At 36.1% G+C, this 25,585-nt stretch overlaps 1 long non-coding RNA gene across 2 annotated transcripts in view; it reads right to left on the bottom strand.

Annotated features, from left to right (window-relative positions):
- Nucleotides 1-25,585, bottom strand: part of LOC126955055 (uncharacterized) — a 67,864-nt gene that overhangs the window by 24,217 nt on the left and 18,062 nt on the right. The window contains exon 1 of one of the 2 annotated variants that reach the window (XR_007725796.1): nt 16,693-16,817. The exons of the other annotated variant lie outside the window; for it this stretch is intronic. This is a non-coding gene — a long non-coding RNA (uncharacterized LOC126955055). Of the gene's footprint in view, nt 1-16,692; nt 16,818-25,585 lie in introns of those variants that run through there. 2 annotated transcript variants of the gene reach the window in all.

Below are 25,585 nucleotides of genomic sequence, written 5' to 3'. Positions count from 1 at the left end.
AGGGTATTTCTATGAAACGACATCTATGCATGTCTTGATTATTAGTTACATCAGTTACTGACTGTGACAAGTGATCCATTTTCTGTTTATTGCAAGATTAGTTGTCTGCTTGGAATGTCTTAGAATATAGTGTCAGTACTATACTCTGTTAGCTTCAGACTTGGAATGTCTTAGAATATAATGTCAGTACTACACTCTGTTAGCTTTAGACTTTCAGGAAAGAATGCACAGCTTACATTTTACTTTCTGTGACAAACAAGTGGCAATCCCTTATGACTGAATGTGTAAAGTACTTTATGTTACCTTTAAAATATGTTTTATTTCTGGATTTCTTATTACTTGTAGTATGATATACTGCTTGCTGACTTGTGTTAAAATATCAAGCATCCCCCAAATAACTATACTTGTAAATCCATTGCTATCTGATCTTTCTATTATTGATTCTTGAGCCTGATGTTTACACATGAAAAAATTTAGGGATTAGTGAGAATTCAATACCTTCATTTTCTCTGGATTCATAAAATTTAAAGTTAAAAAACATCTTAAAGGATATGAAGTCTAAGCCCTTCATTTGACACCGAAGGAAACAAGAACTCAGAAGTTAAGTGACTTCTTTGAAGTTGGTAAATTGGAAACTTCAACAATGTCACAAAAAGTCAAGATCCACTAATAGACCAAATGCCTTTTCGGAAGATAGTTAATCTCATAAATAATTGCTTTCCCATCCCCTCTGAATATTTAGTACTTTGAGTCAACATCCATTCAGAAAAATAGAAACTACTATATTATAGATATTTCAAACAGAATAAAGTTTAACTCAGGGAACTGATTGTAAATGTGTTGGAAGGTCCTGAAAGGACCACTATTGATGGGGGATACTGACAAATACAAAAACAAACAAACAAACAAACAAAACCTCGCTTTTTCAAAAAACTTCCTTCCTTTCTTCCTTCAGTTGCTCCAATTAGGCAACCTTGAAAAAGCCAGATGACAATACCAAGAGATTCATAACGAATTATAAAGGTTGATTGCAAAACTGACAGTAAAGCCAGAGATGAGATAGTTGAAAGAAGCACTTCTGATTCCAGCAAAAGTAATGCATGTTCTGTGCTCTCACATTTGGATGTGGCAATGCCAAGCAAATAATATGACTTTGGATAAGGGGACTTTCTTTATTCAAGAGCAGCTATCGGGGAGGGGCTTAGCTCTGAGTTTTCAACCATTACCATTATCAGTATCTGGGGGATGAATGCTTTTGTCCTGAAGAAAAGGGATTTGGGTATGCATCACAATGTCCAGTACTATGGTAGACACTTCTACAAGCTGATTAAAAATTGCATTTTTAATCATATTGTTCCAGCTTTCAGCGAGCAAATGTTTTTAACCTCTTGCAAAATCGAACACATTCTTACTGAGGTGATGCTAATGAAAAAACTCACAGGCAGTTATGCCCCTCTCCAGACTTTCTGCTTCCTGTCCCTCTTCCTTTGCTCCTTATTTTATGAATGTGGGTGTAAGTCATTGCTCAATGGCCCCTATTTCATCTCACTCATTTAAATATTGAGTAAATTTCTTGATTTTCTTTCTGGACACCTTCTTCACCCATCCTAGCCAGGTGGGAGATTTTTCTCTTCACTATCAGTGAAGGCTTCGAGATTTTCTTTGACACCTTATGAATAAATAACTCTTCATGGCCAGAGTCAGCAATATTAGAATGCACAAGTGCTTAGGTGAGCTGGAGAAATGCATAACCTGGTTTTTTTCCCACAGTTCCTCCAAATGAAGAATAAGGGTTTTCCCTATGTTCCTGACACCAAAAGAGAGATTCAATGTTGTCACCAGAGGGCATTGCATCCAGGGTCTTCGGGAGGGAAAGGGTTCGTTCATCTACTCCATCCCCTCACCTCCTAACTCTTGTGACCAGGATTACTCAAAACATAGCCCCTTTACTGCTGGTTATTTCCTCACCGAGCAATAAATACAAAAATCACCTTAACAATGAAATATAACACCGAGATGTGACAACTTGCTAGCAGCCCTCGCACGCTCTCCGCGCCTCCTTGGCATCGGCGTCCGCTCTGGCCGCGCTCGAGGAGCCCTTCAGTCCGCCGCTGCGCTGTGGGGGCCCCTCTCTGGGGCTGGCCGAGGCTGGAGCCGGCTCCCTCTGCTGGTGGGGAGGTGTGGAGAGAAAGGCGCTGGCGGGAGCCCAGGCTGCGCGCCGAGCTCGCGAGCGGGCGCGGATTCCGGGTGGGTGCGGGCTCGGCGGGCCCCGTACTGGACGCAGCCGGCTTGCTGGGCTTGGTCAGGGGACGAGCTCCCTCTGGGCTGCCTGAGCGCCCAGGCTAGGTGCCGCAAAGTCCCATGGCCCGTACAGTTGAGAAGCGATGCCATTGAGAGGTGAAGCCTGCTGAGCTTCTGGGTCAGGCGGGAACTTGGAGAACTTTTCTGTCTAGCTAAAGGTTTGTAAAGGCACCAATCAGCTCTGTGTCTAGCTAATTCGTGGGGACGTGGATAACTTTTGTGTCTCGCTAAAGGTTTATAAATGCACCAATTAGCACTGTGTCAAAATGGACCAATCAGCTCTCTGTAAAACAGACCAATCAGCTCTCTGTAAAATTGACCAATCAGCAGGATGTGGGTGGGGTCAGATAAGGCAATAAAAGCAGGGCACACGCATCAGCAGGCCCAACCTGCTGGGGTTTGCCTTCCACCTTGTGGAGGTTCTATTCTTTTGCTCTTAGTGATAACACTTGCTGCTGCTCACTCTTTGGGTCTACAGTGCCTTTATGAACTGTAACTCTCACCTTGAAGGTCTGCAGGTTCGCTCCTGAGGCCAGCGAGACCAGGAACCCACCGGAAGAAATGAACGACTCTAGATGCCCTGGTTTTAAGAGCTGTAACACTCACCTCGAAGGTCTGTAGCTTCACTCCTAAAATCAGTGAGACCATGAACCCACCAGAAGGAAGAAATTCCGGACACGTCTGAACATCTGAAGGAACAAACTCTGGACACACCATCTTTAAGAACTGTACTACTGCGAGGGTCTGTAGCTTCATTCTTGAAGTCAGCGAGACCAAGAACACACCCAATTCTGGACGCAACATGCCCATCTCAGTGTTGATATATATATTTTTCTTAATCTCTCAGATATGACTGAAGTTTTTTTTTCTTTTTTCTTTTTTTTTTTTGAGACGGAGTTTTGCTCTTATTGTCCAGACTGGAGTGCAATGGCACAATCTCGGCTCACTGCAACCTCCGCCTCCTGGGTTCAAGCAATTCTCCTGCCTCAGCCTCCCAAGTAGCTGGAATTACGGGCATGCACCACCACACTCGACTAATTTTGTGTTTTTAGTAGAGACAGAGTTTCACCATGTAGGCCAGGCTAGTCTCAAATTCCCGACCACAGGTGATCCACCCACTTCAGCCTCCCAGCGTGCTAGGATTACAGGTGTGAACCACTGCATCTGGCCTATGACTGAGACCTTCTATGGCCTTGTGTGTTAGGTGTAGCTTCCAGACATCGCTGGGGATAAAATTATTCACACTAAAATCAAAGTAGTCTTTGTATTTGAAGGACCCCAAGCTTCCTAGCTTTCTTGTTGGAAGTGGAGAAGCTGACTTCCCTGAGTTGATGGGATGTATTTGTCAGGAGAACAACCTCAGCAGCTCTCTTCTATGAAATAATGTATCCAGTTGAAACCTTTCTGCTCAGTTTTGTTGTCTGAGAGCAGCCAATGCTGCCCTATACTTTTGAGCCTCCAAAATAGCTCTGTTAATACTAAGAATCTGAGGGGTCACTACTGTCTGTGACAGCATGGGCTGTTCATCTAGATTTCTTCAGAAAGAATTTTTATGCATCAGTGTCAAAGAGACTTGTGCTGCCTGCTCTGATTTTCCATACTCTGCCCTACTTTACCTTGTCATATTGCTCTTTCTCTCTCTTTTTTTTTTTAACCTCACAACTTAACATATATGTGCAAGTCCTCTCTCCCTAATGCTGATATCTAGTAAGAAACTTGACATATAAGTCCCTGGTAACGTCCTCATTACTGAAAAACCATTCAAGAGCTGTCAGCAACATTGACAGAGGCATTTGAGAATTTGAGAACACAGATAATTCTAATGGCTAACCCTGAAAAAAATGTATTAAATGCCATTGCTTCTCCGTCTGCGACCTGACACCTCTCATGCAGTAGCACGTTCTCACCACAACTCAGTCTTTCTCTCGCATATCTGGCACATTTCCTTCAATGTAGCATATAGTTTCTGTCATCAGTTTCAAAATATTCTTAAGAACTAACCATATAATCATATTTTAGCAGATGAAAAAAACAGGTCACAGAATCAACCAAAGCACAGCTGTCTTTTGAATGAAATACTCAAAAATCTTAAGAAATTTTGAGTTTTTCAAAGCAGAGTTGAAGACCAATTTCTAGTCTGTGACTTCATAAAAGTTTTTTGGATACTCCCAGGTTAGCTTACAAATGCTTTGTGAAACATTTGTATCATAAACAGTGCATTCCTCTGGCTTCCACAGCAGTACACGAATTCAGAGTCATTTCCTTAACTTTCTTAGGACATTCAGATTATATACAAAGGACCGTTGTTCAATTCAGAACCCTGAATTTGAGAGTTTGGCTGTCACCGTGAAAAATGTGTCCTGGTTAGTATATTCTGAAGCAAAACGCCAGTAAGTGCTGCATCTTAGTTTATGGATTTTAGCTGCTGTTTTTATAAATAGCCAGATATGACTGTCCACCCAAAGGCAGCTATTATTTTTGCCTCATTCCAACTCTGAAACACAACACAGATGTTTTTAAATTATTCCAAAATACAAATTTCTGCATAAGCCAATTACTGATCTACATGGTTTTTAACAAAGTATGTCATAGGAAAAGTTTAGGTAGTTTGCGTTGAGCAGCTCATAAAATTTTACTCCTAAATGCGCACGAATACACACAAACACACACTAAATGAGGCTTCTTTTAAAAACTTATATCGATGGTTTCAAGTCGCATAAACTTTCTTTCTTCCCCTCCACTTTCCATCAATTTTCCAGCCACTATAATCTCTCACTCTCTTTTTTATGTAGAGCAATATAGCTTAATCTCAAGTTTACAATATTTTCCATCTACCATTTTCTGGAGCTCAGCCTCCCAGCCTCCAAGGAAACGTATTAAAGTATTATGAAATACTTATTATTTCTTCACCTGTTATTAAAGGAGACTTATTAAAGTATTCAGCCAACATATGTAATCTAACTCTGAGGGGTGGAGTAAGCTGGATTATTTTACTGGTAATGAGATAAAAATAACATTTTGTTATACTATATCAAAAGGAAACAGCAAAAGACATTGTATAAACAGATATTTTCTGGCACAGAGAAAGTATCCTTTAGCAATAAAATTAAGTTTTAAAAACAAACTTTAAGAAATTGCAGACTTCAAAGATGAAAAACCTTAAATAGGTATATGTAGTAAGAGCTAAGATTAGAGAAGTCTGGAACAGTTATTTACATGTGAGTAAAAAAGAGACAAGAAGAAGAAGCAACAGCAGAAGCAATTCAACACAAAAACTACTCTCATAACCACCTTCAGATCAGCATTTTATAGGTTATTATGCACAGTTACATCTTTAATAACTGTACAGTAACATAAACATAGTTCTCATTTCATGGGTAAGGATTTTCAACTTACTCTTATTGTAGTTTTACAGAGACACATATATTTTTATGGACCTGTGCATAGACTAAATGGATTTCACCTGACTATTGTAGTCATGATGTGGGATCTAAAACAGAAAAGCAGGTCAGCAGCATGCTGTGTGAACTGATTCCTGAGCATGGTTTATTTATATGCATGGGTACACCACCTGTTATACAAACAAAAATGGCAATGCTTTTTACTCTCAGAACTACAATTCCCCCCAATCATTCTTTCCCCCTCCATCCTATTAGCTTATTTTAAATAATTTGATAAATAATTCAAACATAACTTGTTATCTGGTCTCTATGAGCTCAGCAGTTCTATAAGCAGAAAATTTTAAGAATTAAAAAAGGCTACTAGAAATATATATGTCAAGATATATATAAAATATATATATGCATATATCAAGAAATAATAACCTAAACAGCCAACAAAAAGCTAGTAACTTTAGAAACAGTAGTAAATAGTATTATTCAGTTATAAGCCAATTGGCTACTGCAATAGATTTTATACATTAATTAATATTAAATTTAAGAGATCTCTGATTTTACTGTTTTGACATATCCTAACTCTAATTATCTTTAACTTAAAAATAACACAAAGAAATGAAAACATGGGATAAACTTTCAAAGAAGTGTCAGAAATAAGAAGAAATAAAGGGAATAGTGACCATGACCTTGCCTTAGTTTGAGCTATTAGGATTAATTTTAAGTGAGTGTGCAGTTAGATTGGACAATCAGGAAGGTTTTGCCCAACTCAGTGAAACTAATTTACCTTTTTACGAGGCAGCAATAAATTGTTTTCTTTTTACAATGCTTTCCACCGAAAGTGATTTTTAAAAATATGAATAGTTTACACTTTTATTTTTGCTCTAAATACGAATGCAGTATAGTACATATGATTCGTTATGATAACCACAATAACTTGAAAATTTGATACCTCGATTTATTTCATGTCTCTTTTCTTCTCAGTTTACATTTCTTTTGAATGCAGCTCTAGTTTGATAAATAACTGTGTTGTTTAACACTACTTTTAGTACTTTATCTCATTGCCTAATTTATCATTTCTGTCTTTCATTGCAAAACTTGAAAAGTTGTTCCTGATATCACATAACAAAGGCTCATAACCAAGAAATGGAACACACACACACACACATATGTATGTAAACTGCATATTATATAGCCAAATATTTAACGTAACTAAGAAACTAGTTACCTTAAAGATTATGTCCATGTATGAGGAATTTGGATCACATCCATGAGAATACATTGGATGTATGCTTTTTACTTATGTATTACTTATATATTAAGGAAACTAGCTATGTTGGTTTGTCCTTGATTGAATCCTGACAGCTTGCAAGCTATGTGTATTCTACCATCACAGATATTGTTCTAAAACACAAAGGAACCATGTGCTTTGTTTATGTCCCAAATCTCAAGGGATAGAAATCCAAACTTTGCAGTGTATCCACAAAAGAGGGAATATCTGCTGTTTTCATGATACCGACATCAATTTTCACTTGCCTGGTAATAACGCCTTGATTTTTCTGCTGTTATTTGCCTATTCTGCAATGTAGCCTGTCTTGTTGGGACTCAAGTCCTATGAGATAGAAAACCAAATTTTGTGGGGTAATTACAAAGGAGGGAATCTGTACTCTTCATTGAGCCAACATTAATCCTCACTTCCCTGGTAATCGTGCCTTGATTTTCCTTTCGTGATTATTCCTTCTACAAAGCTTGTAGCTTCCTTGGGGTAGGGAACTAGCTTGGCTGTGTCACTAATACTAGTCAAATCATGCTTTACCTTCTGGGAATTTAAATTTTGAGGAAAATAACAGAAGAATGGAAAACTATTGGAGCTGTTGAATCCACGCTCCTACCCTCTATCTCTGGTGAAATCTTTTCACCTTTTGTAATTTGTATTTTTTTTTTTAACTGACAGATGGATGTGCTACTATAGGTTAATTCGGAGGGCTCTATTCACTGAGATTCTCCCTCATCCGTCTCCCCTTAAGCCCCTTTTTGAAATATTTTATTCTATTTTAGACACAGAGGTACATGTGCATGTTTGTTACATGGGTATGTTACATAATGTTGGGGATTGGGGCTTCCAGTGTACTCATTACCCAAATAATGAACATTATACCTGACAGATAATTTTCTCACAGCCCTTCCACCTTTCCTGCTTTTGCAGTTTCCAGTGTCTACTATTTTCATCTTTATGTCTACATGTACCTACTGTTTAGTTCCCACTTATAAGTGAGAAGATGTGGTATATGATTTTCTGTTTCTGAGTTAGTTACTTGAATAATGGCCTCCAGCTCCATCCATGTTGCTGCAAAAGACAAGTTTTCATTTTTTTTTTAATGGCTTCATGGTATTCCATGGTGTATATATACCCCATTTTCTTTATCCAGTCAATTGTTAATGGACAATTAGGTTGGTTTCATGATTTTGCTATTCTAAATAGTGCTGTGATAAACATATGAATGTAGATGTCTTTTTGATATAGCAATAACTTTTACTTTGTGTAGATGCCCAGTAGTGGGATTGCTGGGTAAAATGGTAGTTCTCTTTTGAGTTCTTTGAGAAATCTCCATGATGTTTAGTAATTTATATTCCCATAAATGATGTCTAAATGTTCTCTTTTCCCCATATCAACACCAACACCTGTCATTAAAATGACCATACTTCCCAAAGCAATATACATATTCAGTGTAATATCTATCAAACTGTTCATGTAATTTTTCATAAAAGTAGAAAAAAAAATCTTAAAAATGCATATAAAACTTAAAAAAAAAAAGAGCCTGAATAGCCAAAGGCATTTTAAACAAAAGGTAAAAAATTGGAAAACATCACATTGCTGGACTTCAAATTTTACTACAAGCCTGTAGTAACTAAAGCAGCATGGTACAGGTATAAAAATAGACACACTGATCAGTAGAATAGAATGGGGAACCCAGAAATAAGGCCACATACCTATAACCAACTGATCTTTGGCACAGCAGAAATGAACAATGGGAAAAGGACACCCTAGTCAATAAATGATGCTGGGAAACTTGTCTAGCCATATGCAGAAGAATAAAACTGGACCTCTACCTCTCACCATATATAAAATTTAGCGCAAGATGGAATAAAAACTTAAACTGAAGAGCCAAAACTATAAAAATCCTAGAAGAAAATGTGGGATAAACTCTTCGGCACATTGGACTAGGCAAAAATTTACAATAAAGACTCCAAAAGCAAATGCAACAAAAATAAAAATAGACCGATGGGAATTAATTAAACTAAAAGGCTTCTCTACAGCAAAATAAATAATCTACAGGATATGTAGGCAACATGCAGAATGGGAGGAAGTTTTTGCAAATAATGCCTCCAACAAAGGACTAATCCGGAATCTACAAGGAACTCAAACAATTCAACAAGGAAAAAAAATCCCATTAAAAAGTGGGCAAAGGACACAAACAGACATTTCTCAAAGACAACATACAAGTGGCCAACAAACACATGAAAAAAATGTTTAACATGGCTAATCATCAGAGAAATGTAAATTAAAACCACAATGAGATATCATCTTATACCAGTCAGAATGGCTATTACTGAAAAGTCAAAAAACCTCGTTTGTAATTTTTTTTTATCTCCAGTTAAATCCTTTCACCTTTTCAAAATTCTTTCTGCGTATTAGGTCCTCAGGTTTTACTTTGATTCTAAGAGATAGAGGGAATGATTCCAATTAGTTTTGTTGTTGTTTTTCTTTCAGTAAGAGTCAGTTGCTGTTGATGGTAATCAAAGTCCCCTTATTAATCCAAGTTTCACGATAGAAATTCTGCTTATGTCTCATGCTCTATTCCTGACCACTTACAGTAAACTCTGGAGGTTCTTACTCATCCTAGCATTTTCATTGGCTAATTGTTTTGCTTGAGATGTCTTTCCTGGCTTCCTTTCTCTTTATGTGCCTGACTACTACTTATTTTTTTCTCTCAAGGTTGTTTCCCTTGGAACTCCTTACCTTTACCTCATCCTCATGTTAGAATAGATAACTCTTCCCAGCCAGGCATGGTGGCTCACGCCTGCAATCCTAGCACTTTGGGAGGCTGAGGTGGGTGGATCACAATGTCAGGAGTTCAAGATCAGCCTGGCCAACATGGTGTGCAATCCCAACTCTACTAAAAATACAAAAAATGGCCAGGAATGGTGGTGGGCACCTGTAATCCCACCTACTAAGGAGGCTGAGGCAGGAGAATCACTTGAACCCGGGAGGCAGAGATTGCAGTGAGCTGAGATTGCACCATTGCACTCCAGCCTGGGCAACAGAACAAGACTCCATCTTAAAAAAAAAAGAAAAGAAAAGAAAAGAATAGATGGATCTTCCCTATTCCAATTGCAAGCAATCTGTGTATGCCTTAATTATAGAAATGATACAACAAATAATTGCTTACTTCCTTATTAGTCTCTTCCGACTAGAAATAGCTGTTTCATGGAAAGTTCTGTGCCTAAATCTTTGTGCCTTCAGGGCCTACCATATAATCTGCTTATGGCAAATATAATAAAATGTGTGATGAATAATTCATGCATAGGTGAGTTCTTGCTAATTTTAAAAAACACAGGCCAGGTGCGGTGGCTCATGCCTGCAATCCCAGGACTTTGGGAGGCTGAGGTTGGTGGATCACCTGAGCTCAGGTGTTGGAGAACAGCCAGGACAGCACGGCAAAACACTGTCTCTACCAAAAACACAAAAATTGTCCATCCATGATGGAGCCCGTTTGTAGTCCCAGCTACTCAGGAGACTGAGGCAGGAGAATTGCTAGAGCCCTGGTGGCAGAGGTTGCAGTGAGCCAGTATCGCACCATTGCACCCCAGCCTCAGTGACAGAGCGAGACCCTCTCTCCAAAAAATTAAGAAAAAAAAACACACAGGAAATTTTGAATATTATAATTACTATATATTAGAAAGCTGTGATATGCCTTTCCTCTAATTTTGGTGTTGTCCTTCATATGCCAACAAAAGTTTAACACTGAATTGCCACAATAAATGAAGGCACATTGTGGCTGAGAGCCCATATTTGACAACAGTATGTAAAGTCTGGATATCTGTCATAGTTGGAGGGATCATATCATGTATTGTCCAAACTGCAACAGTTTTGAAGGAGAGAGAAGGTCTTACTGTGCCAAGGTAATTGAAATAAACTGGGCTTGTTCTGGCTGAACTAGGTCATACCATCATCTTAGTTATGATTAACTGACTAGACAGTGAGAAACCAAGGAAGGACACTGCTTCTGTTATCTTTTTTTAATGGTTACAGTATGACTAGAGCAGATCCGACTATGAAATAGATATTTACAAGGTAATTTCTTTAAATGTAATTTTTGTTTTATTTTTAAGTTCAATATATATCTGGAATATTTAAAAGACAGAAATCAAGCCCTTTCCTTTCCCCCTCGATCATTTCTTTAGGGCCAGCCTACTGATGAAAGTTACATTAACAGTGTTTCTTAAGGAGTCTTTTGTTTGTCTCAAATGCATTAAGAATAGTAATTTGTAGTATTTCTATGTTTAGCTCACTTTCCTTCTATAGGTACACAAAAAACTGTTGGATTTTGGACAGGCATCTTTTCATTTCAGTTGGCTTGCAGCCTCATTTCTAGTGGGCTGAGTAAATATCTGTCTTGAAATTCTGCATTGTTCAATCCTTTGTTAATGTGCAGCTAAGAGCTTCTTGAGAGCACAAAGCCATGAACTCATACAACCAGGTGCTTAGGTAAAAATGCTTTAAACATCCCTTGCCCTCCTGTCTCTGCAATCTTTTTCAACTTTCTACATTCCTCTCTCAGTTTTGAATGAAGTCTGTGAAAAAAATAGACATTTGACATTGACTTTACCCTCTGTCCAAATTCAGTGTTTGAAGAAACATGTCTGAGAGTATTCTGATGAACTTTCCCTTGACATTTAAAATCTGCTAGAAACTACACTATTCCCAAAAGGAGCTCTGCCATTAGGGTTGAAATCTAATTTAACTGTCACAAAATGTAGAATAAATTTGGAGATTAACAAAAATAGAGATTTTTTTACTCTCTGGTTAGCAATAATATTGTTTCCAAATAGCAATCCTCTCTTCTCAGGGATATGCAATAGGGCCCTGGAGGAGATCCGTGTCATCCTCGAAGGCAATAAATGTAACTAGTCCAATCTTATTGGAAGGTAACTCAGATTGCTATGAGGTTGGCTTACAGAACAGGTTTATGTGTCTTTAGAGGGTCAATGAAGGAGAAAAACAAGAGTATGAACCCTAGTAAAAGTCAGGTCTCCATTCTTCCACGGATAGTAGAGAGGCAGTAAACCTTCATGTATGTCCCTGGTAAAGGGGAAACTTGATTTTCATCATCATCTATGTGGCATGTGACCCCTAGATACTAGAAGCAAAAAAGACAGAACAATCAGGGGTCAGAGTCAATAACAGTGGGAAGAAAATATTGGTGGCTCTGCTTAGGAAGGCCTGAGAGTATATCTATAGTCTGAAGACTTGGCACATGTCATGCAGGCTTGGGAAACCTGAGAGACAAGAAATCAAGGTAATTAACCCCCAACATTTCACATATAAGTAATTCTTTGAGTCAAGTAATAACGCTGCCATGCCTTTTCTCAATGAGTAAGTTTCAAATAATAAGACTTCCCAATAATTCTGTGACTATATCCTTTTTTTAAATACAGATGTCATATATTCATCTTGTTAATTAACTTTTTGTAATTTCTTGCCATGATGCCAGGTTAAGAAACAATATGTGAAATATATTTGGAAGTTATATATGCTATTACATTTGCTTTGTCTAATAAAATGTTTTCCATATAGTGGAAATTTTCTAAGTATTTTAAATTTCTGCGAAATTCTAATTTATTAAAATTTTCAGCATGTTTCCTCCGGTCAGAATAGAAGGCATTAGGAAGAAAGAACTATTTGTTTTAACCACCTGTCTCTTCTACAATGAATAATTAATATACATGTGAATATATCAGAAGTTCTCTGTGTTGATAAACTGAACATAATTGAATGGAGTGGAATTAGAAGTTAGAACAATAGCTCAGCTTAACAATGTTTATCCATATATTTAAACTGTGTGCAATCTTCTAGGCTCTTTGATAAGTGCTAGAGAGTCAAATGTAAGAATTTCTACTCCCAGAAAGCTATTTTTTCACTATCTAGCAGGTAAGGTAGACGTAAGAAAAAACAAATACTACTACTTTACCAAATACAATAAAAAAACCTCTATGTAAGAAATAAAGGTTGTATATAGGAAATTTGTGTTAGGGAAAGATGAGGTTAGAAAAAGTTTCATAGAGTAAGTACACATTATGAATAAAGAATACTAATTACACAGTTAAAAACAGGCTGAGGGTATTTTGGATGGAAGAAAAAAAATATGAAGAAACAAATAAGCAAAATAGCAATGTGTGTTCCTGGAAGTACAAATAAAGCATTGCTTTAATTATAATGGGCCTAGAATTTATCCTCAAGAGGGAAAAAGCACCAGATTCTGGAGGGTCTTTTATGCTATGATAAGGTACTTACTTGCCTTGGGGCCTTTTACAGTGAAAAGTTATCAGACTGTGGACCCCTTGAAGGCAGGCAGGCTCTCTTTATTATTATTATTTTTTTTAAGTCTCTTGAGCCCAGTTCAGGTTGTGGCACATAGATGAGCTACAGATCTTTTTTTACTTTTGTTATTTGTTTTTAGTGGCTGAAGAAATGGATCACTAGAACAAATGTTTTTATTGGAGTGATACCATTAGGTGTATATCTGAAATCATTCCATTTGATAGTAAAATATAAGATCTTGTAGGAAGTTTAAACCGGAAACAGGCAAAACAAATAAAAAACTAATAAAATATTCTTTGGGAGATATAAGATTGCCAATTAAGGCAGTGCCAGTGAGGTGGACAAAGGAAGATGGGTTTGTGACATATGAGAAAAATAAAGACATCCTATTTGGTACTTTGTCAGAAATGGTGTCATAGAGAGAAAGAGAAATAGAGAAAAACTCAAATTTTCTGACCTAAGTAACTGAATTGTTCGAAAAGTCGACACCTAATGTAGGAACTGCAAAGAATAAAAGGGGCTATGCAGAAAGAAAAGTTCGACTTAGATCATGGTTTAAATTGAGTAGTACTTATTCTATATCTGGACTCAAAATCATGTTTATTTGGTCAGTCTGAATGGAAATCAGAAATTGGAATTTATCCTTTTAGCTCCTGAAAACCCGCACTTCTGTTCAAATGTACCAATATGCAAGGGGTAACATGGCTACTTTGAACCTCAATTATAATTTATAACTTAACTTAGTAGCTTCATGAATATGGGACTGAATAGCTATCTAAAGAGATCAGCTGGGTTTCTGAAAATTGTCAGAGACTTCACTGGGTCAAGGAATGTGGAATCTTAACTTTTATGAATAAAATTAATTAAACGACCTCTCCACAAATGTGCTAGAAATAATTAGGCATCAACTAATTTCTTGCACTGATATCTGATTTGTTCATTTACTTTTCCATTTAATGCAGTTACTTTAGGAGTTCAACTTTATTGTGCTCCTTAGACAGTTTCTCCTTGTGTTATATCCATATGGTTTGAACTACTTTGTAATTTCAGCAAAGGTACAAACCTATAAACAACTTTAGAGTTCTTCTGTCAAGAGTGTGAAAGCATTGTGAAAATTCAAGGAGTGGATGAGGAAAGGACACAAAAGATTCAATGAAAGGATCAGAAGATAAAGTCTAGGAAAAAAAGTGTTAAGTACTTTGAATAGACAGGAATAACTTCAAGTAACTTAGAAATGCATTGCTGGGGAATCAGAAGTGTTATTTCAGACAATATCAAAAAGAGAGCCTGCCACAAAAGCTCTGGCAGTTATTTTCTTTACTTGTATAAGGATTTGCTTGGATTCTGTTTTATACCAACATTATAATACCACATTAGAAACATTAGTCATACTTTATGGAGGCATTTATGGATAAAATATAGAGATATTATTCTAATTTATGTAGACATTTATAGCTAAAAACAAAAAAATGCTCAGTTACTAAAGAAGCCCAGCACAGAGCTGCGTAACTTAAATTTGCATTATAATTTTCAATAAACATGAATTTTTGCATAGGAATAGGCTTTGAATCAGTAGCAATTATATTTTATTTTTGCATATTTGTCTGAGAAATAGCATAATAAACTTAGATCTTAAAATTTCTATGAATAACAACTCAAACTTGTATGTTATAGAGGAATAGTAATAATCATATCAATGACAACAAAAAAAGAATTTGAGATCTAGCAATAAACTTACTACAATGAGCTTGCTGCATTTAAGAGAAATACTTTTGAGATTCAGGGAGTCCCATTGTATTTGAAAAAAAAAAATGACATCATTGTCCTTCTTACCATCTGCAGATTTGTGTATAGGGTTGTTAATAGAATGTATGGTCATATATCTAGTTATACAGGAAATAAAACTTCTCTTAGATTTGTTATTGTTATTGATATATTTTTTTCTAATCATTTTCCTACAGCAATAGGAATTTTGTCTATTTTTTGTTGGCATTTCAGGAACATTTGTGTATCAGGTGGACATTAAGGATATTTTTCCTTTAAAAATGCTCATATAGGCCGGGCGCAATGGCTCACGCCTGTAATTCCAGCACTTTGGGAGGCCGAGGCGGGTGGATCACCTGAGGTCGGGAGTTCGAGACCAGCCTGATCAACATGGAGAAACCCCGTCTCTACTAAAAAATACAAAATTAGCTGGGTGTGGTGGCATGTGCCTATAATCCCAGCTACTAGGGAGGCTGAGGCAGGAGAATCACCTGAACCTGGGAGGTGGAGGTTGTGGTGAGCTGAGATTGTGCCATTGTATTCCAGCCTGGGCAACAAGAGTGAAACTCCATCTCAAAAAAAAAAAAAAAAAAAAGCTAATATGCACAATATTTTGCTTAAGATTTAAGAGTGGTCGTAGAATCTCCTCAAGTGTAATTGTACAGTCAAAGTCAAGAATTTTTGAGTAACAATTCTTTCTTTGTGTATTAGAACCTCTTTCATTAGCTTGTTCCTCTCTTTTCAGTTTTCAGACATGTCATCTAGAATAGTCCTGTTAGGGGTGTGCTCACTGAAGTGGATTTGGGATGTTATATGTTTGTTCATGATGTTTTAGCTCATAACATAACATTTTGTAGAATCCTCTGAGATCAGTTTTAAAGATGATAAAAGTTAAAACGTCTTCCACCATTCTTCTTAGAAAGCCCTCCAGGCCAAATAAAATTTAAGAAAACAAAACCAAGATAAATCACTGTAACAAATATGTTCTGGAAAATTCTTTGGAACATCTTACCATCAAGAGCTTTAATATCCAAAACAGACCATTGATTTGTCCATTCGGCCCAATAGAGAAGTAATAGATAAAGTCCCAAAGACCAGAAGTAGCCTGGCACAATCAGGGAACAGAAAGAATAACTAGCATGGCTTAAACATAAGAGACAAATCCAGTAGTGTTTTGAGAACATATTACAAAAATAGGCGGAGCCAGATCATGTGGGGCTTTATAAATCAGCATAAGAAGTCTGCAATCTGAGAAGACACTGGAAGGTTTTAAGCCAAGAGATACAGTGGAATAGGAAACTAAACATTTTGAAAATATCACTCTGGCTTCTGATGGTGAAGGATAGCAGAAAGGCAAATAATGAAGAAGAGAGACAAGTTAAGAGCCTGGTCTTATTTTGGTTAAGGGAGATATGATGACAGCATACTCCAAGCTATGATGAGGTTATTAGAAATGAAGAGGATGGATATAATTGAAATTTGATCACTGGTACAGTTTAAACAAATATCACCAATGAATTAAAAATTGGGACCAAGGGAAAAATCCTTTGTTGATGACTTAAGCAGTTGCCTATATCCATGTCATTTTAAAGATAGGAATAGCTTGCATAATAGTAGAAGGAATTTACATACCTATGACACATTCAAGTTGAGATGTCTAGTAGGCGGTTGAAAATATTCGTATCATTTCTTCAGAGACCAGGAATAAAGCCATTGATCAGGAACAATTATATTGTTGATATTAAAAGTCACAAAACCTTTTATAGAAGATGTAAATATTAAAAATATAACACATGCCTTTTTTACAATTTTCCTTCTCATTTCATATTGTACTAATTTTCTATACTAATAAATACAGATATACAACATATTTTTAAATGACTGCTTAATACATAGCCATGTAAATGTGCAAAATGGACCATTGCTAATCACTTCTTTTAAAGAAATACAGAGATAATACGTTTTTAAACTATTAAAAGCAAAAATATTAAAACTAAATAATTTTAATTTCTTTCAGACTGACACATAAAGTTGTGTGTATTTATCATGTACAACATGATGTTGTGAAGTATCCTTGTTGAATAGTTATCATTTTTGTGGTGAGAACACTTATTCATACACTTCTAAGCGTTTTTCAATATTATAATATATTGTCATTATCTATAGTTACCATGCTGTACAATAGATCTCTTGAACTTATTCTTCCTATCTAGCTATAGTTTTGTGTCATTTGACCAACAACTCCTTATCCTCATCCTTTGAAGTACCTTAGCCTCTTGTAACCACCATTTTACTCTCTACTTCTATGAGATAAATTTTTTTAGATTCCACATATGACTGACATCATGTGTTATTTGTCTTTCTGTGCCTGTCTTGTTTCACTTAACATAATGCCTTCCAGGTTCATCCATGTTGTCAAAAATGAAAGGATTTTCTTTAGTATAGCTGAATGGTATTCCGTTGTGTATGGAATATGGATAGAATATTTTCCTTATCCATTCATTTGTTTAAGGACCCTTAGTTTGATTCCATATACTGTCTGTTGTGAATAGTGCTGCAACAAACACTGGAATACAGATATCTCTTTGAGATATTGGTTTTATTTGCTTTAGATACCCAATAGTGGGATTGCTGGATCATATGGTTTCAGTTATATTTTTAGTTTTCTTAAGGAAACTTCATACTGTTTCCATAACGGGTGCACCGATTTACATTTCCATCAACAGTGTTCAAGGGTTCTCTTTTCTCTATATCCTCACCAACATTTGTTATAATTTGTCTTTTTGATAATAGCCATTCTAACAAGAGTGAAGTAATATCTCATTGTGGTTTTGATGTGGATTTTGCTGATAATTAGTGATGCTGAACATTTTCCCACACACTTTTTGATCACTTGAATGTCTTATTTTTATAAATATATATTCAGGTCTTTTGTGCATTTTTAAAATGGGTTATTTGTTTTTTTGATATTGAGTTGTTTGATTTCCTTATATATCTATTTTGGACTTAACCTCTTATCAGATATACAATTTGCAAATATTTTCTTTATTTTTGTAAACTTCCTTCACTCTGTTGATTGTTTACTTTACATTGGAAAAGTTTCTTAGTTTGATGAAATTCCATTTGTCTATTTTTGCTTTTGTTGCCTATGCCTTTGAGGTCGTATAAAACAAACAAACAAACAAAAATATTGCCCAGATTTATGTCATGGAGGTTTTCTCCTGTTTTCTTCTAGTAATGTCATAGTTTCTGGTCTTACATTTAAGTTTTTAATCTATTTTGAGTTGATTTTTGTATATGGCTGATATAAAGATCTAATGTCATTATTCTGCATGTTGATATCCAGTTGTCCCAATACCATTTATTGGTGAGATTATGGTGTGTCCTTTCCCCATTGTGTGTTCTTGGCATCTCTGTCAATAATCAATTGACTATATATGTGTGGATTTATTCCTGGGTTCTTCTCTTCCATTGCTCATTGCTCAATATGTTTTGTTTTGTTTTGTTTTGTTTTGTTTTGTTTTGTTTTCCTGAGGTGGTTTCTCACTCTATTGCCCAAGCTGGAGTGCAATGGTGTGATCTTGGCTCACTGCAACCTCTGCCTCCCAGGCTGAAGTGATTCTCCTGCCTCAGCTTCCCAAGAAGCTGGGATTACAGGCATGTGCCATCATGCCCAGCTAATTTTTGTATTTTTGGTAGAGATGGAGTTTCACCATGTTGGTCAGGCTGATCTTGAACTCCTGACCTCAGGTGATCCACCCACCTTGGCCTCCCAAAGTGCTGGGATTACCTGCGCGAGCCACTGCTCTGGGCCAATATGTCTATTTTTTTAAATGTCAGTACTGTGCTGTTTTGTTTACCATAGCTTTGTAGTATATTTTGAAGTCAGGTAGTGTAATGTTTCTAATTTTGTTCTTTTTGCTCAAGATTCTTTTGGTTATTCAGGTTGTTTGTGTTTCCATATGAATGTTAGATTTTTTTTTTTTTTTCCTTTTTGTAAAGAATGTCATTGGTATTTTGATAGGGATTACATTGCTTTCAGTAATATGGGCATTTTAACAACATTAATTCTTCCAATCCATGAACACAGAATATCTTTCCAGTTATTTGTGTCTTCTTCAATTCCCTTCATCAATGTTTCATAGTTTTCAGTTTAGAGATCATTTACCTCCTAGCTAAATTTATTCCTAAATATTTAACTTTTTATATATAACTGGAATTATTTTACTGACTTTTCTTTCAGATATTTTTCTGTTAGTATATAGAAATGTTACTGACTTTTTTGTATGTTGATTTTGTATCCTACGAGTTTACTGAATTTTTAAAATTAGTTCTAACATTTTTTGGTGGAGTCTTTCGGGTTTTCTACATAAAAGATCATGTTGTTGGCTGGGTGTGGTGGCTCACGCCTGTAATCCCAGCACTTTGGGAAGCCAAGGCAGACATATCATGAGGTCAGGATATCGAGACTATCCTGGCTAACACAGTGAAACACCAACTCTTAGTCTCTACTAAAAATACCAAACAAACAAACAAATAAACAACAACAACAACAAAAAAAACAAAAAAACCTAGGCGGGCATGGTGGTGGGGTGCCTATAGTCCCAGCTACTCAGGAGGCTGAGAGGCAGGAGAATGGCATGAACCTGGAGGCAGAGCTTGCAGTGAACTGAGTTCATGCCACTGCACTCCAGCCTGGGCGACAGAGCAAGACTCCATCTCAAAAAAAAAAAAAAAAAAAAAGATCATGTTGTCTGCATACCAGGACAATCTGACTTCTTACTTTCTAATTTGGATGTCTTTTATTTTTTTCTCCCATCTACTTGCTCTGGCTAGGACTTCCAGTACTATATAAAATAGATTTAAAGCCACATTTTATTCAGAGCCTGGTTAATTTTTAGGTTGTTTTTGTATGTCATATATTACTTTTTCCAAATTAAAGCCAACAAACAAACAAAGATCAATGATAATTTAGGATAGAATATTTTCATTTTCTAAATTTTCTAATCCTCTTAGTTTCACCCAGCTCTGTGTAGCCTGAAGAAAATGGTGTCAAGGATCTAAAGTCTCACATTCTCTCTTCTAGATGACAAAATAATCCAAATCTAAAATAGAACATTCATTTTAAAAAGTAGTTTTGGAACATTTGGGCAAGTCTTGTGTCCTTTGTAGTCTAGATGACGCCTGCTACTCTTGGTTGATTTTGAGATAACAAATAAATAGAGCTGTCCCAAAATGTTTTTATAAGATTTTTTATTGCACTGATTTATTTACTGTTTTAATGTGATCTATAGCCTGTTTAGTTTCAAAATATAGGATTAGCAATGTCATAGATATAATAATAGAAGAAAACTAAAATGTATTACACCACAAATATTGTAAATATACTATTTGAGAAAATATGCTTTTTGCTAAGATTCGTATAATATAAGCAATTCCTGAAGAGTTTTATGTATCTCTCAGTCTCATTCCTTCTCCATTTTCTTACATTAAAAACACTTCTTAAGTGTTAAATATATAAAAGTGCAAATATTAAGAGATAGCCTTTAAGTAACATAAATTTGCCACTTTAGAATTTTTAAACGACTGTTTCCTATTACCTTGAGATCTGCCACCCAACCTCCTTGTAGCTTGCCCTCTCTCCCCTCCTCATTGTTTTCTCCTCTCCCCCCTTCATTTCTTTGTATTCTTTGTGTATTTCCCTAAAAACTATGATTCACATAGCAGATTCAGATAGAGGAAGAGTGGACATAAAATATGTCATTTATGTAGGGAAGTTTTGCTGTGGTAAAATTTATTATAAAAAGGCCATCCAAAACTTTAATCCTTGTTCTGCAAACACTCTGATAAAAGCAGTGTCATCAACTTTTCTAGTGGTTCCCTGAGTTGGACAATTGTATTGCCAGCTTGGTCACATGTTCTAGAATCTCCTTTCCTTTATGGTCTTGGGTTAGCATTGGACAAAAGTACATATTACCCAAATTTAGGAGGCAAAAGTAATGTAACAGCCATAAGTCTCTAATGGTTTTTAGATAGGTACGGTAAAAGACACAGAAGTGTCCAGCTGGTTGATGGTGTCCTGGCTATTCTCTGTTTTCCTCCAGGTGTTCTTTCTGACTGTCAGCTTCAGTGACCGCAGCCACCTCTGTCTCACATGGCTGTGGCTCTACAGGACTAAGAGGCACACAGAGGCAACAACTTTCCCTTTTGCTGCTGAACTGCCCAGATTTTCTTTCAAGATTCTACTTACCCACTTATGCATGGCCTTCAGAAGGTTGATTTTAACTTTTCTCTGATTGTCTAACACCCCCTCCAGACCCATTTCCTCTCATAATAGCATAAGATCTCACTTCTATTATAAAACTGATTTTATAGTAATTATAATGGTCTACTTCTCTGAATGATACATTTACAGAAGTGAATTTTTTCCTTCTTTTAAGTTATTAAAGTGTTAGCTGGGGCATGTAGCTCCTTACTGGAAACATGTTTTATAGTGTCACTTGCAACTAGGTACTGCAATTGTTTTGTTGTTGTTGTTTGTTTGTTTTTCTATGAGCAATAATGTATGCAATTTCCTTCTTATTTACTTAAAAGAAAATTGACTTGAGCTCCACATTCTCTTCCTTCTGTCCAATGGGATGGACTATCATATATGATAACCCAATTTAACTATGTAAATGAGGATTGTTCTTAATGGGTAGTAAAAAAAGAAAGAATGTACTCAGATTATTGAATGGTCTTTGGAGTCAAGCTATCCTGTCAGCCTGAATCTCTCACTTCTAGCATGTTATGTGAACACATATAACACTTTTTGTCATATTTAAATTATTGCAAATTCTCTTAGCTAAAGAAAGTTAACAATACACTGAATATTGCAGGCAATGTTACCAAAATCTTGTGATTTTCATGGCTTTTCTGTGGAGCCCCTCAATATACTTCTGTTGCTACTTTCCGCCACACTCCTACTTACAGGCATGTACACACACACACACACACACACACTTAGAGATGAACCCATCCACACACCAAGTATAAAGTAAAGTAACAAGGTATAGTTGGCAGATGGAGGCAGAGGTTATATTAGAACCAGGTAGGCATGAATCAGACGTTTTGCCTCAGGGCTTTGGTTGGTGGTGTTCAATGAAATAAGCTATTTCACCAAGATTTAAGTTTCTCCAGGAATCCCCAATTGCATAGGATTTCCTTGATCATTCTGGAGGAGGCTAGTATCATAAAAGTATTTTTTAAATATTGTACTGTTAATAAGCATGCTTTGCATTCATAACCCAGTTTTTATAACCTTGGTTATCCAAATACTTATTGTTCAATTCTATTTGGTTTACAATTTAGAAGAACCACCTGCCTGCAGAAAAGAACAAATGTCAATTCGACTTTATGTTAAGGCCAACTAGCACAAGTCACAAACTTTCTGGAAGCAAATTTAGCAACAGAAAGTACACCCTAGAGCATGAAAGATCTGCCACATCTATCTTTAGTATGAACACCCAGTGTCTGTACTATCTATAGATACAGTAGTGGGATAAAAAATAACAAAGGATGCAATTTCAAAAAATAAAGAATGGGGTCATGTGGGAAATCAGGAATTACACTAACCAAATATTTGGCAATATGTAGTTTTACAGGTTGAAGTAATATGCAAAAATCGGTATTATTACTACTCATGTAAAATGGTTGAAGAGTCATAAAGTATGCCTGTTTATGGTAGGAAAGCCATGTGCAATATTGGATTGATGCTTGTAAAGAGACAAGAATAAGGTAAGACAATGAAGCAAGTCCACAAGCATGAGACAAAATATACTCCAGATTAAATACACTTGAAACACTAGAATGCACTAAGTGATTGAAATAATTAAAATGGAGCAATTGAGATGTAAAGATGAAGGTGAATGCTTTTAGTGAAAGCATCGCAGTATTCATTCTCTCAGTCAAAGATGCATTGCAGTCTCTGTCCTGAGAGAAAAGGAACTAGATGCTAAGCTTTCACCCAGGGCTGCCTAGCAACTAGCTCTTCTAGGGAGGGCAGTGCACAAGTTAATCTCTTCGGTAAGCATTTGTAGCTATTAATTTAATTAGCAAAGGCAGTGTAGCATGAATCATCCTGGTGCAATAGCAAAATATTAATGAAAATTTGAAATTCTAACTTCAAATAGGCACACTGAAGACTGTTCCCAAGTCATAGTGGGCTAGGGGAAATTTATTAAAGAAAAAAAGTAACACAGAAAACTTTCTTCCTTGCAATCTGGTTCTATGGGGTTTCTTGAAGAGACTACAACTTAAATTTGCTTTCTCAATTCTCATTGCATAGGAACTTACTGTTCAACTTTGAAAGTAGAGACTGAGAGAGGTTTTTCTAACACTAAAATTCTATGAATCGTGAATACCTGCTCAATATCCCAGGTTTAACTGTACTTTTCCTTAGAAAATCCATGAATTTGCCAACATAACTGTCTTTAAGGCAAATTGTACTGGATACCTTTCAAAGGCTATTAATGCTTCTCTTGTTACTGAGTTAGAAGGAAAACTGTTCAGTGATAACAAGAAATGTTGTATGGCTTTGACTCAGAGGCTGAGTGTTCTATCCCCACAAGGCTCCTGCTCAGAACTCTCCATTTCAATTTAATAAAAGACAGTTGTATTTTAGATGTTTCTGGAAGTCAAGTTCCACCAAAGGCAGATCACCTAGCATTTTATGTACTTTTGAACAACTTTTTCCTCTGGCAAAATGCTTTAATGGGGTACTGGATCTTGACATTGAAAATAACACTGTGTGATAAAGCTTCAATGTTGTTACAAGCTTTGACGAAGATACACTGAAAAAAAATTGTAACCTCCCAAGTCCTTGTTTTGTTCCTCTTTCATTCTTTTCTAATAGAAGAATGGAATTCAACAATATTCTAGTTTCTGCAAACTAAAACAGTAATTTGCTCATTTTTTTCCTGGCTCCTGCTGTGAAAATGATGGCTTTTCATTTTATAAGAGAATCTGAAGTTAGAAATTAGTTCTGTAGGATATTTGTGAACAGATTATCCACAAGGTCAAAGATGTTAAATGCCTGGAGAAAAATTGAAAGTCAAAATAAAAGGGAAAACAACCATTACAGTAGCAGAGATGGCTATTTAAAATCATAAAGTCAATGCGTAATCTATGAAATATAACTTTCCCATGGCAGGAGTGAAATATGTGTCTGTGTTTTTGTATGTGTGTATGTGTATCTGTCATAATTCCTAACCCTTCAAGTATGTTTAATAGGATGTACACTTATACAAATCAAGTTATTTTACTAGAACTAACTCATTTGGCTTCAAATATTTACTTCACCACCATACCTAAGAAAAGATATAGAAACATAGAGGCAAACAATCCAATGTTTCTCAGACACTTGTTTGGCTAAAAGAGCAATCAAATTAACTCATTTTTTTTTTTTTTTTGAAATTATGAAGCCAAAATAAAATTCTCACCTAGAGATGGTTGGGTCAGACTATTTAATATATTAGTTCTCAAAGTGTGTTATTGGACGAAAAGTACCAGTATCACCTGGGAAATAGCTGAAATGCAAATTATTCTCCATAGCTAAGGAATCAGAAATCCTGGGATTGGGACCGACCTAGTAATTTGTGCTTTAAGAAGCTCTCCAGGTGATTCTGATGCATGTTAAATTTGGAGAAACACTGCTTTTTATTTGCCTCATGATAAATACCATTCATCATGGCAATAACATTTTCTTTTCCCTCATTTCCTGGCGACTATCATAAATATAATAACATTGTTATTTTATATAAATTTTATTTAAAATATATTTTAAAACATTGTTCTTATTTTATTTTTCTATTAGTAGGGATAAAAAATTCATAACATTTCCACATCTTCACAAGACACAGTAAAAAATGTAAGAAAAGACGACAGAGAAACCAACACTTAGACATAACCCACAAACAACATTTTGTTAAATAATTTTCTGTGTGTCTATAAATCTATATCTATAATCATGATCCATAGTGCTTTGGGTGAGGAAAGCTTTTATTTTGTTTCTTTTGCCAAAATATGAATTACATATTGTTTCAGTGAACTTTTGCTGGGTTACATGTAAACTGAACAAATTTCAAACTCTCAATGGCATACAACATTGCAAATTGTCGTTGTCGTTTTTCCTCCTATTACAACAGCAGTTCAGGGTCTTTGTTGCTGGCCTGAATTCCAAGAACATCCTTATATTAGGACCCAGGCTGAAGAATCTGTCCCTGTCTGTCAAAGGTAAGCATACAAGCTGATCCACAAAATCCATGTAAAGATTTGCTCAGAAGTGGTACATACCACATACAATCCCATTCCACTGACCATAGCAAGTCTCAAGAGTACAGCTGACAATAGAACCAGAATGAACCCTGACCTATGGAAAAGCGCAGCAAGCCAGAGGACAGGAGCCTAGAGCATAAGATCCTTAGCAGGAAGGAAGCTGGTTCTTGGGAACAACACAGTTTGCCACAAGTATTCCTTCTCTTCTGTT

The sequence above is a fragment of the Macaca thibetana genome, chromosome 5 (assembly GCF_024542745.1).
Source record: "Macaca thibetana thibetana isolate TM-01 chromosome 5, ASM2454274v1, whole genome shotgun sequence".
Taxonomy (NCBI): Eukaryota; Metazoa; Chordata; class Mammalia; order Primates; family Cercopithecidae; genus Macaca; species Macaca thibetana.
The sequence above is the reverse complement of the archived record's forward strand: the minus strand, read 5'-3'. Positions and strand labels throughout refer to the sequence as shown.